The 12,375-nt window shown below is 35.3% G+C and overlaps 1 pseudogene; it reads left to right on the forward strand.

The window, feature by feature from the left end:
- The first annotated feature begins 4,927 nt into the window (after positions 1-4,927).
- On the forward strand, positions 4,928-7,333 carry LOC130874156 (60S ribosomal protein L8-like; annotated as a pseudogene).
- The last annotated feature ends 5,042 nt before the right edge of the window (positions 7,334-12,375 follow it).

Raw genomic sequence — 12,375 nt, forward strand, 5'->3', positions numbered from 1 at the left:
ATGAACCTATGTTTAGAAATATGCATGCATTTTACTTACATTTTATCTTACAATTTACATTATACTTACAATTTATCTTTCATGTATTGTTTAACTTATTTCTTTTTGTAAATATAAACTTTTGCTAATGCATGATGATTAATGTGGAGCCTAAGAGACCACTGTCATAAATGCAAAAACAGCACATTCAAACACCTAAACCAGAATGTGATATGTCCTAGCAAAATAAACAATGGAGAGAAATAGATGTAAATACTTCAGTGTCTGTTTCTAACCATTACATTTCAAAATTTCTCCAATCTTCCTCCACACATTTTGATGTAAAGATCGGATTCATGGTGAATTGAAGACATATTGCTTCATCTTCAAATTAGTATTACTGCTCAGATAAATAATAAACTGCCATGTTAACATTAGTAATAAATATAGGTTATTGCTACATACTAATTTTGTATTAATAAATAAATCTAAGAAACATTTTACTCATGAAATTTGGCATGCTGAAATATTCAAGCAATTATAGAAAGTAATTAAAATTTAACTGGGTATAGGATTCTGTCACTGACATAAACCTATAACTACTCTGTATAACTGATAAACAGGCAATGAGCAATACATTTTTTATGTTTTGTTAATTTAAGTTTTTCCATTTGTTTACTGTTAATTTGCTTTTTAAAGAGAAAGAGAAATTGCATTGGTTTCATGGGTAGGTATGTTTGAGGATATGATAGGTATTAGGATAGAGAAAATCATGATATATGTATTTTATAAAAATATATTTTCAATCAAAGCAAAAGAAGGCTGTCACTACAGTTGCTGAGAGGCTGAGGTTTGAAGGTTAAATAAAGAAGAAGGTCTGAGTGGTCAGTGGGGTACACAGAGTGTCAACCAGCACAGGACTTTAGGTAACACTGTAAGTGTCTCAGTAGATAAGAGGAGGGTGAGCAGAGTGTTCATTTGTAGTGTACCAGGACCTCAAATGCAAATCCTCATGCAGTCAGTGCTGTGAAATGCTCCCATGCATTCAGACCTGCAGTTGGTAGGGGCTTGGGACTGAATGTGTCTGACAAGCTCAAATACTTAAGTTCAAAACTTTTGAAAAATTAAAAATCATCTTGACTTTCTTTTCTTGAAATAATCTATTCCTAATAGGTCAAAAACTATTATGTTAATGGTAGAGCTGTTGAAAAATAAAGAAATACTCCACAGTGTACACTGCAGTTACATCCTGACTAGCTAAGATACACTGAAAACAATGTCAAAATAAACCCATTTTAAATACCCAAAGTTTTATCAATCAGAACAAACCCATATGAGGTTTTGAAATGCTGCCTGATTACCTTGGTCAAATAGATACAGTGGTGAGTTCATGCAACCTACTTTTACAGTGTCATATTACATATCGAGAGTCCAGGGAGAAAGACAAAATCTTAGCAGTTATTGCTGGATAATTGTCACATTTTCACTGTCATGAAGTTAGTAAGTCATAAACATTCACTGTAAATTACAAACTGTCTTTAAAGATATTAAATAGCAACTCAGCACTATTACCTCTAAAAATAAATACAGTATTTCTTTTTATAAACTTGGTTGCATTTATTGTCACTAAATGTTCAGAACAAAACAAATGTTGCAGCCTGAAAAATTTTACATTACATGGAATGTTGTTCCAATATATGCACATATATCCGTACATTGCAGCATGTAACAGAATCAAATCAAAATACACATGATCATGTCAATGGATGCAGAAAAGCTCTTGACAGAATTCAACATCCTCCATGCTAACAAACCTTAGAATTTTAGGAATAGGAATCTCAGATTTCAAAAAAGAATTGGCTATCCATGATGAACATCCAGGATTATACTAAATGAAAAAAAAAATAAAATTATTTTCTCATATTCAGTCTAAGACAAGAATGTCCAGTATCTCCACTCTTGAACAAGACAATACTTGAAATATTTGTCAAAGCAATAAAGGAAAAGAAAAAATGAATGAGATACTTATAGTTAATTTTGTAAATTGCATGTATTATAATTTTGTACTTGAAAGCCACTGATGACTCTTCCAGAAAATTCTAATATTTGATAACCAATTTCTGTATAGATTTATAATGCAGAGTGAACACACAAATAACAGTATTTTTCATAACTTGAAAGTAGTGACTTCTAATTAATATACCAGGAGAACAGCTACATTTATAAAACCCATCAAAATTATATAACAATATGCATGAATCTCCTTGGAAAGGGGACTAGGGACAGTTGGGGACAGAAACAAGATGGATCAGTTTAGGAAGTATGTAGGGAGACAGTACTGGGAGAGACAACTGGAATGGGGGCGCATTTCAGGGGTGAGGTAGAAGCCTAGTACAAGGGAAACTCCCAGAAATCTACAAGTGTGATGTTAAGACATCTAGTTCTGGGGGATATGAAGCCTCAACCAGCCATCTATAACCAGACAACACTTCCAATGGAGCAACTGAGTGGGACATCAAACCAGCCACAAAATCTTCTACCTACAATTTGTCCTGCCTGCAAGATGTGCCAGGGAAAAGGTGGAGCAGAACTTCTGTGTGGTCAACCAATGATTGATACAGCTTGACATCTATGTCAAGAGAGGCATTCCACCTCTGACACTGTGTAGAGGGCCAGAAACCAGAGGCTGGATATCCAAACCCTAGGCTAGAACCAAACATGACCAGAAAAAGTCAACAAAATGATTCTGTTATACTGGTAGACAGTTATTTAGCATAAATGCCATCAGAGAAGCTACTCCAGATGTATCTCAGTGCCATAAAAAGTCCTAAGTTCTTAAAAATATTTTAAATGTCATAATCTGTTAGTCCCTGAAAGGTTTAAAGTCTAACTGAAATATATCTTTGTACATCTAGAAAACCTAACTAACATGACTATAAGTTTGACTATTATAGATAACTATCTATTAACCTGTATTTCTTAATTGTGCATTACATTTTTAAATGAGCTGCACAAACACAATACCTTAATCAAAAGCAGAAATATACACATACCTTAAATCTTTATCCATAAACCAAGATCCACACCAATGCAATTACTCATCTCTATATCCTCCTTTAAATATAAACATACATTTATAAACAATATTTGGGAATTTGGGCGTAGTTAATCTAAACTGCTCCCTACTTTTTGTTGGGTGAATTACTTTTTTTTGGGGGGGGGGGTCACAGAGATCCTTGGTCCATCAAACCAGATTAATGTGGAAGGAATCCAAAGATTCTCATCCTCTGTGGAAACAAAAGTAGAACTTCTTTTCCAAAGCAACATAACCTTAAACCCAGATTTGAAGTCAAGATACCTTTAAAATATATGTATTGGCTTGGCTTAGCAGCTCATACAATGAAATGTCTCTCTGTACTTAGCTCATTCATAGTCAAAAATTTTAAAGAAAACACAATAGTACACATAATCCAGACTCTCTGTGTATTTTCCATCTTTACTGTCATGACAGTGGAAGACACGGTCCCTTTCTTGGAAGACATGGTCTTTTTCTTAGGACAAGTGGAGGATGGAGGAGTGGTGTTTATATGAGGACTACCAGTCATAAAGTCATACTAGGGGTCCAGACTCCCGAGTGGCAAGTATATCTTTACCTGATGTAATTCAACTGACTCCAATCTTTAGTAAATAAATTGTGTGATCTTATTGAACACACAAGGCCCAACAGTAAGGAAGGGTTTGAGCAGGGAAAGGAAGCCAGGTAAGAATCCATGAAAGCCCATTCACAAAGGGTTGTCCTGAAGGTCTCGCCATCTCTTCTCTAGGTCTCATCAGGATAAGCAACAGTATCCACGTTTTCAATTGTTTCTGTGGAAGAAGCAGAGAGGCACTCCTCAGGGATGGGACACTCCCTGAAAACATCATTATCATTATCCTCTTGTTGAAATAAATATTTAATATCTCCAGCTAAAGTTAAAGTAACTACAGATTCCAAATGCCCAATCAATGAATGTGAGAAACATAACCTTACCAAAAGTTACAACTACGGACCTGTCTCCAGATGCTCAGGTCCCATTGAAAAAAAAAAAAACCCTACATACCTAAAAAAATAAGGTGATATGTCCCTCCAAAATTAGTACTTTCATATTAATCTTCTCTAAGAAAGCAAACTAGATGACAGAATGACAATGAACTCAAAGTAGCAATTGTAGGGGCTGGAGAGATGAGTCTTCAGTTAAAAGCATGTATTACTCTACCAGAAGATCAGAGTTTTCCTCACAGTACTTACATAAGGAGGCCAAAGCCACCTGAACCTCCTGCTCCAAGAGACCTGATTTTTTTTTCTGGCACACATGTACATATAAACACAGAACAGAGGTAACACTATTTCATACAATTTTTTCTTTAATTTCATGTGGGAGATATTTTCATAAATAGATTCTCTTGTTATAATGTATTCAAATTGTTATCTATATTTGTTGTGGGAGCTGCGGGCCTCTTCCCACAGCCCTGCATGGTTAGCTTTATGCGGGCTGCGTTCCTGCCGCCCCAGCCTCTAGGCCGCCTGGCTAGCTTATGCCCCAAAATAACGACACACAAACTATATTCTTTTAAACACTGCTTGGCCCATTTCTATTCATGTGTGTAGCACCCCAAGGTGCGCTTACCAGGAAGATTCTAGCCTACGTCCATCCTGGGTCGGAGCTTTATCGCGTCTGCTGGGGAGAGGGGAGCATGGCGTCTGCTCCTTCTGTTCTCTTTACTCTACCCACCTAAAGACTGGCCTATCAAATGGGCCAAAGCAGTTTCTTTATTAGCCAATGACCTTCCTCCATCATATATTTTCACTTAAAAATATCCTTATACATATATGAAAAATAAGTGATTTGAAAACAACTAAATATTCAACTCTGATTACAATTATATTATTCTTAGACAGTAGTACGCAATGAGGTAAGAGGAACAGTGCTTAACGCAAAGTGAACTTGTTTCTTTTTCTATTTATTTCTGCTTATTTTTCTTTTTTGTGGGGGAGAGGTCATGGAGAGCAGACACTGGAGGACTGTGAAGTGAGTGGGATCGGGATGCATGATGTAAAATTCCATACTATGTTAAAAAAAAAAGATTCAAGAGCTCTGGACCTCTGTGAAAAGGCATAACCTCTTCATCAAAAACATAACAAAATAAATACAGATCAAAGTAACAAAATATTTTCAGCCAAAAACAAAATAAAACAAAATAAAATTACCCAAATATAGGGATAGACATCCATATTCAGGTGAGGACAAATATAGAACAACAAATAGACAAGGCCAGAAAAAAACATCCTCTGTTTTATATAAAACACTAAATGTACAGAACAAATAAAGAATTGAAATCTGCAAAGTATTTTCATTACAGGGAATGTTGTCCCAATATATGCAATTACTGTCCACCAGCCCAGCTCGACAGAAGGAACAAAAAGAAAAAAATTAGTCTAAGGAAGTTAACTACGCCAAGAAGTACAAAGGATGACTAATTCCAGAAGAGTAAATCAAAAATAAGGGAATTCTTCCACCATCACAAACAAACAACAGGAATCAATAAACCCTGCTCAATAATACTCACCATATCAATAGTCTCAATTTTTCAATCAACAGGTGCAGACTAATCAAAGTGATAACATAATAAGATTGAGAGTCCTATCCCCAGCCATATAGAAACTTTCAGAAACCTTTCTTCTCTCTCTGACTCCACTCCCTAGAGACTCTACTGAACCTCATGCAAAAAAAAAAAAAATTGTCTTAGAGTGGACATTTTAAGATCCTCCCCCTACTAATATCACTAATCCTGACTATCAATGCTTATTACTCAGAATCATTTTTACCCAGTGAAACCAGTAGCCACACCTGTAAGCTAGGAGTACTGGGCAATATAGGCTACCATGTGTCTCTATGATCTAGATAAGGCAATAGGAAATAAGAATATGACACCCACGCAACAACAAGACAAAATACTAACACTTAATATTGCAACCAGCCCAAACTCAGATGCCTTGACACCAGCACAAAAGACAAGTAGCACCCAAAACAGTGTCACCACCAGAACCCAGGCACCTTCCTTACTACAGGTGGCCCGGAGAAATGCAATAGAGCTGAAGCACAAGACAGGACTTCAAAATAAATAACTGTTATAAATATGTTCAGGAACCTTAAAGAGGATATGAATAAACCCCTTAGTGAAGACAATGAAAGCACAGACAGTGGAACTAAATGATGAAAAAAGTTCAAGACATGAAAGGTTAAAAAAATTACTAAAGTTCTAGAGAGATGGCTCAGTGGTTAAGAACACTGGCTGCTCTTGCAGAGGTGCCGAGTTCAATTATCAGCAACCACATGGTTGATGGCTCACAACCATCAGTAATGAAAGCTGGTTGCCCTCTTCTGGCCTGCAGAAGTACATGCAGGAATAACACAGCATACATAATAAATAAGTAAATCTTAAAATAAAACACTAATGTTCAAACAATAGGAATAAAGCCTGGTCCCACTGCCAGTGGTCCCACAGACTGCCCAATTCACACAACTGACATCCACATTTAGAGATCCTAGTTTGATTTTATGCAGATATTCCCATTATCATTCCAGCATCAGTGACCTCCCACTCATTCAGATCAGCTGTTTCTGTGGGCATCCTCATTATAGTCTTGACCCCTTTGATTATATTATCGCTCCTCCCTCTCTTCAACTGGTCTCAGTTCAGCGTTTTGCTGTGAATCTCGGCATCTGTTTCAATCAGTTGATGGATGTAGGTTCTATGATGACAATTAAGGTAGTCATCAATCTGATTAAGAGGAAAAACCAATTCAGGTACAGAGAGAATTCACACCAGGGAGTTTGTGTACTGCGGCAAGAAGGCCCAGCTGAATATGGTCAATATCAGGCACCATGCCTGAAGGTACTATCGTATGCTGTCTGGAGGAGAAGCCTGGGAACAGGGGCAAGCTGGCACGAGCTTCCGGGAACTATGTCACAATCATCTCCCACAATCCGGAGACCAAGAAAACGCGAGTGAAACTGCCTTCAGGGTCCAAGAAGGTCATTTCCTCGGCCAACAGAGCTGTCGTTGGTTGGTGTTGTGGCTGGTGGGGCAGAATTGACAAGCCTATCTTGAAGGCTGGCCGTGCCTACCACAAATACAAGGGCAAGAGGAACTGCTGGCCACGTGTATGTGGTGAGGCCACGAATCTTGTAGACCATCCCTTTGGAGGTGGTAACCGTCAACACGTTGGCAAATCGTCCACTATCCAAAGAGATGCCACTGCCGGACAGGGAGACTACGTGGAACCAAATCTGTACAGGAGAAGGAGAACTAGAACTCAGGAGCTAATAAAGTACGTCCTTTGGCAAAGCAAAAAAAATAAAATAAAATAAAATGAACATTGAAGAAAGAAATTAAAGAAGACATCAAAATGTGGAAAAATATCCAATGATTATTGATTGGTAGGATTGACATTATAAAAATAACAAATGCTTCTATATGCAATCAACAGATTTAATGCTTTTCCCCCCCTCAATATTCCAGCACAATTCTTCACAGAAATTTAAAAAATACTCTTCAACTGCTTCCATAAAAACTAAAATCTCAAGATGACTGAAACAATCCTAAATGATAAAAAAAAAGTAGCTGGAGCTCTCACCATCCCAGACTTTAAGTGATAGTACAAAGTGTTAGTAATTAAAAATAGTATGGTGTTGACATACTGACATGAAAAAGACACACTGGTTAAAGGATTACAGTTGAAAACCCAGATATAATTTCAAACATCCACAGATGTGTGAACTTTTGACAAAGGAGACAAAAATACACACTGGAGAAAAGACAGCATCTTCAGGAAAAGATGTTCAATTTGGATAGCTCTATGTGGAAGATTGCAAATAGAACTATGTCTGTCAATCTATGAAAAATGAAAACTCCAACTGGACCAAAGACCTCATCATAAGACTGGATACCCTGAATATCACGTAAGGAAGAGTTGGGAATTCATTTGAACTCATTGGCACAGTAGAGAATTCTCTGAACAAGACACCATTAGCATAGTCAATATCACACTTTAGTAAAATGGGATCTCCTAAAACAAAGGGGCTTCTATAACAAAAGCTACAATCATCTAAACAAAGTGGCAGCCAAAAAAATGGGAAAATTTTTAAACATACAAAGAAGAGATCATATTCCCAATCACAATAACCTAAATAATACTTAGGAATAAACCTAAGCTTGGGTGTATAGCACCTGTGTTGTGAAAATGTTAAATCAGATTCAAATTCAGGGGGAAAAAGCATAAATACCCAAAAGTAATTCAGAAAAAACCACAATTATACAGAGAATATCCTTCAGATTTTAAGATATATTACAGTCATTGTAGTAAAGACAGTGTGTTATAAGCACAAAAACAGACATGTATACTAGGAAAACAATATCAAACATCAAAACATAAGAACATGTAACTTCAAGCACTTAATATCTGACAAAGATGTGAAAAACATATCCTGGAATAAATTATTTTCAACTAATGCTACTAATAAATCCAGATGTCTAAATGCAGAAGAATGAAATTATGCCAGTATCTACCACCTTGTCAAAAAGCTATCAGGCATAAAAGACCTAAACCTACAATCTGAAACAATGAAACCAGTAGAAAAAGAAACATAGCTTGTATCCTACATAATATAGGTATAGAAATAGTCTTTCTTTATAGTACTACATTGTCACAAGAATTAAGGATAACAATTGACATGTGGAATTTCATAAAACTTGTTTCTCTATAGTTAAAGAAACATTCAGTGGGATGAAGAAGCCCACAGAATAAGGAAAATATTTGTTGGCACCACTTTAAATATATATTAATTACTACGCAATATTAACACATATTACCTAATATATTTATATATTATCTTGCTATTTATTATGTATGTATAATCTTATATATATATAAGATTATAAAAATATGTATAAGATTAATATCCTGAATACAGAAAGAACTCAAAGGACAAAAAAAAATCAAACAAAAACATACAAATAACCCTTTCAAACATGGGCCTGTAATCTTCAGAGGGAGTTCTCAAAAGAAGAAAAAAACAATAGCTAAAAAATATTAAATGAAATCTTCCCTATTAGGCTGACAATACTTCTTCTAACAACCAAACACAATCTAAGAAACACACTAAAACTAGGCAAGAGAAACACTGTTCTGAGTTGTTGAGCCCAAAGCAATACAGACTATTGTTAATTACAGCTGATTATCCCCAACAGATGGAAGATAGGTCTCTACCAATGAAGAAAAACACCATGTTGAAACACAGGGTCTGAAGGACCTGAGCTGGGCCTTTCACGAATGGCTCCTCACTGAGGACCAGCATTAATGACAGCAGAGGTTCACAGGCAAACTTCGGGAAAAGAGAAGCAACCAACAATCCTATCAGCAAAAAGGCAAAGAAAAAAAATAAGTTTAATCTCTCATCTTTTTCTCTCAATACTTCAGTGTGATTGTCTAGGAGACTGGCTCTTTCATTGCTTAATAAATGTAAAATGATTAACGTAGAGTCTTAATGTGAAAGCAATGAGTAAACATTGTTTTGCCCTTCTCTTGGGACCTTTGATATTTACCAAACTAGCTTCCAGTAATGCACTGAAAATCAAAGTCATGCACAGAGTCCCCAGAACACCACCACTGCCAGAGTGTTTTACCTTTTAGACAATGGGGTGGTCTAGCGTGTTGCTCTTAGCCAGTGCCTATCTAACCTTGTGTCTTTCTACAGCCGAAGGAGTAGGTAAGTGGAAAAAGATTTGCAATATCTACTCTCTAGTCAGATGTATTTTCTACTATGTGTACAAGAATACTTTTTAATTTATTTTAAATTTTATTAAAATATTGGAAATAGAAAATAAACTATTAAAGTACTTAAGTGAAAAAAATAGGAAACCTTTTGAATTATAGAAACAAATTTATTTATGGATATAGTTCGTATAAGCAATTAAAGGGAAAATTGAATAAAGGTGTTTTTTTCTGTTTTATAAACTTCAAAGTGTGAATACCCTATAAATATGATTTGGAGAGAATAAATTTTATTTTTCAAATTCATAAAGAACTAATGTAACCAAATGAATTCTCAAAATTAAACAAACATTGACTAGGACAAAGCTCCTGACAGACTCTAAACATCTCTTGGTCTGTGTGAAGTTTATTTCATCTTCATAGATTGTATAAGTTTTCACCTTATAGTCATTAAAATGAGTAACTTTTTCTATTTTAATCAGATCATCATTTAGCAAATAGAAATGTCATTAATAAGACAATGAAGAGCACTGTTCTTTTTGTTGTAAACTATCAAAAATGCCAGTCATTTGCTCTTTTTCTGATCTCTCCAATGAACGTAAAAAAAAATAGAATGATATTATCGTACCTTTAGACTGACATTGTGCCTGAAGACTCAGTGTTTGACAACTCCACAAGATCCCCAGAATCACAATACTCGAAAGAGAAGTTGGATTCTAAAATTTAGTCACTGTGCTTAACTCTGGTTTCAGAAAGACTTTATCCTGCTATTTGGGTTTTGCTGATCTTTATATATAATTAAAGCTAATTTAGATAAATCTTCATTTCTCACATAAGCAAAAAGGATAGGAACAAGATAATCCTTTCTAAGATCCACCCTTAAAGATTTGTAACATTATTTCAAAGATTTAAAGATACTTTATTTATTGTGTTACATTTCTCTGTGAGTCATCTCTCTTTAATGAGAGAAAAATTATGCCCTGCCAAATGACAGAAAATATTAATTTCATTTTTTTCTTTAAAAACTTTTAGGTTTATAATAGTTTATATTTTTTTTCCTACTTACAGACCATCCCATAGTCACCTCCTGCTGGTTCTCAAACCATGGCCTCCTTTTTGATTAGTTGTTATATATATATTTGCTAGCCCAGATCATACTATTGTATTGGTGTGTCTAGCTCCGTACCGACTGGAAAATGACCTACAATAGTAACACCTTTGATTTTGAATGAGTGAATTTACTAAGAAAGAAGCAAGTCAGAATAAAAGAATAAGTCGTATTTAGAGCTTGACAGATAGATGAGAGATCAGCCAACAGAAAGACAAACAGTCAGCAAAACGTTATTTCAGGCCCTGAAGAAATATGAGGCAAGCTTTGGCGTTAATCCTCTAAGACGGCTAATTCATGACAGTCGTCTCAACTGGCCCACTGAGAGTCTTCTTGGATGATGTTTCTACGTAATAATAAATAGCAACATATAGAGATCACATGCTCAAATCAGGTACTCACAACTTTCAACAAAAATTGTCTAAAAAAGTTGAAACAGTAAGCCGGAGTTCCCAAATGCACCCCTCCCAGTAGAGAAATTCGCCATGGCTTATCTTTCATTTGTTTTCTCTGCTCTTCCTGGGAACCCAGAGGGGGAATGCAGCTGGCTGCATTAACATGATTATTCAGTTTCTGTAGAAAATCTACAAGCTAATTTGAAGATGTTACCTTGCTGTTATATTTGTTTTTTACTTGGAAGCTTCAGGGTTCTACATTTTTTTAGATTTTAAAAGCAATCTGACTAGAAGTAAAAAAAAAAAAAAAAAAAAAAATTGCCTCATATTTCTTCAGGATATTCTGGTCAGTCAATCTGGTATTTTGCTATCAACCATTTTGTCTGTATATCAAATATATAAGATATATATGTATATGTGTATATATATACATATATATATATATACACACATTCTACCTAACCAATTTATTATTTTACTTTGGCTTGTCATATTCTTGGTCAACTATGTTAGTTGAAACACAAGATATGGACATTATATATAATTTTTCAGACAGTACAGCCATCCTGGTAAGCCTGAAATGAAAGGCAGCTGTTCAAAGACCATCACTGATCATCTATATGCTTTAAACCTCAGTTAGAGATGGTGTTAAGAGTAATTTATAGGAAGGAGAAAAGAAGATGGAGGAAAATTCAAATTGTATGAGTGATATAAGGACTTTTGATATCCCCAGAAAAGAAAGTTGAAGGAGAATTTAGGGTCCTGGGGAAGGGTCATGAATCTCTATCACAAGTGCCTGAAGCAAATACTTGTGTGAACTGTATATTTTCGTTACCTGTTCACATATTGACCAAACAAAAAAATCAATACACTAAAGTAATATTTTTATATGAACAAAAAACTTTACGTACTTACAGCAGCAAAGCATTTATGTATTATGCTTCATTAGGCACCAAGGAGTTTAATCCACAAACAGGACACACTGTGATATGCAAAAGAAAGCAAACACATAAACAGGCAAATAGGTTACAAGGCAAATATGTGTATGTGTGTGTGTCCCATACTAAAGATATTTTCAA

The sequence above is a fragment of the Chionomys nivalis genome, chromosome 5 (assembly GCF_950005125.1).
Source record: "Chionomys nivalis chromosome 5, mChiNiv1.1, whole genome shotgun sequence".
Taxonomy (NCBI): Eukaryota; Metazoa; Chordata; class Mammalia; order Rodentia; family Cricetidae; genus Chionomys; species Chionomys nivalis.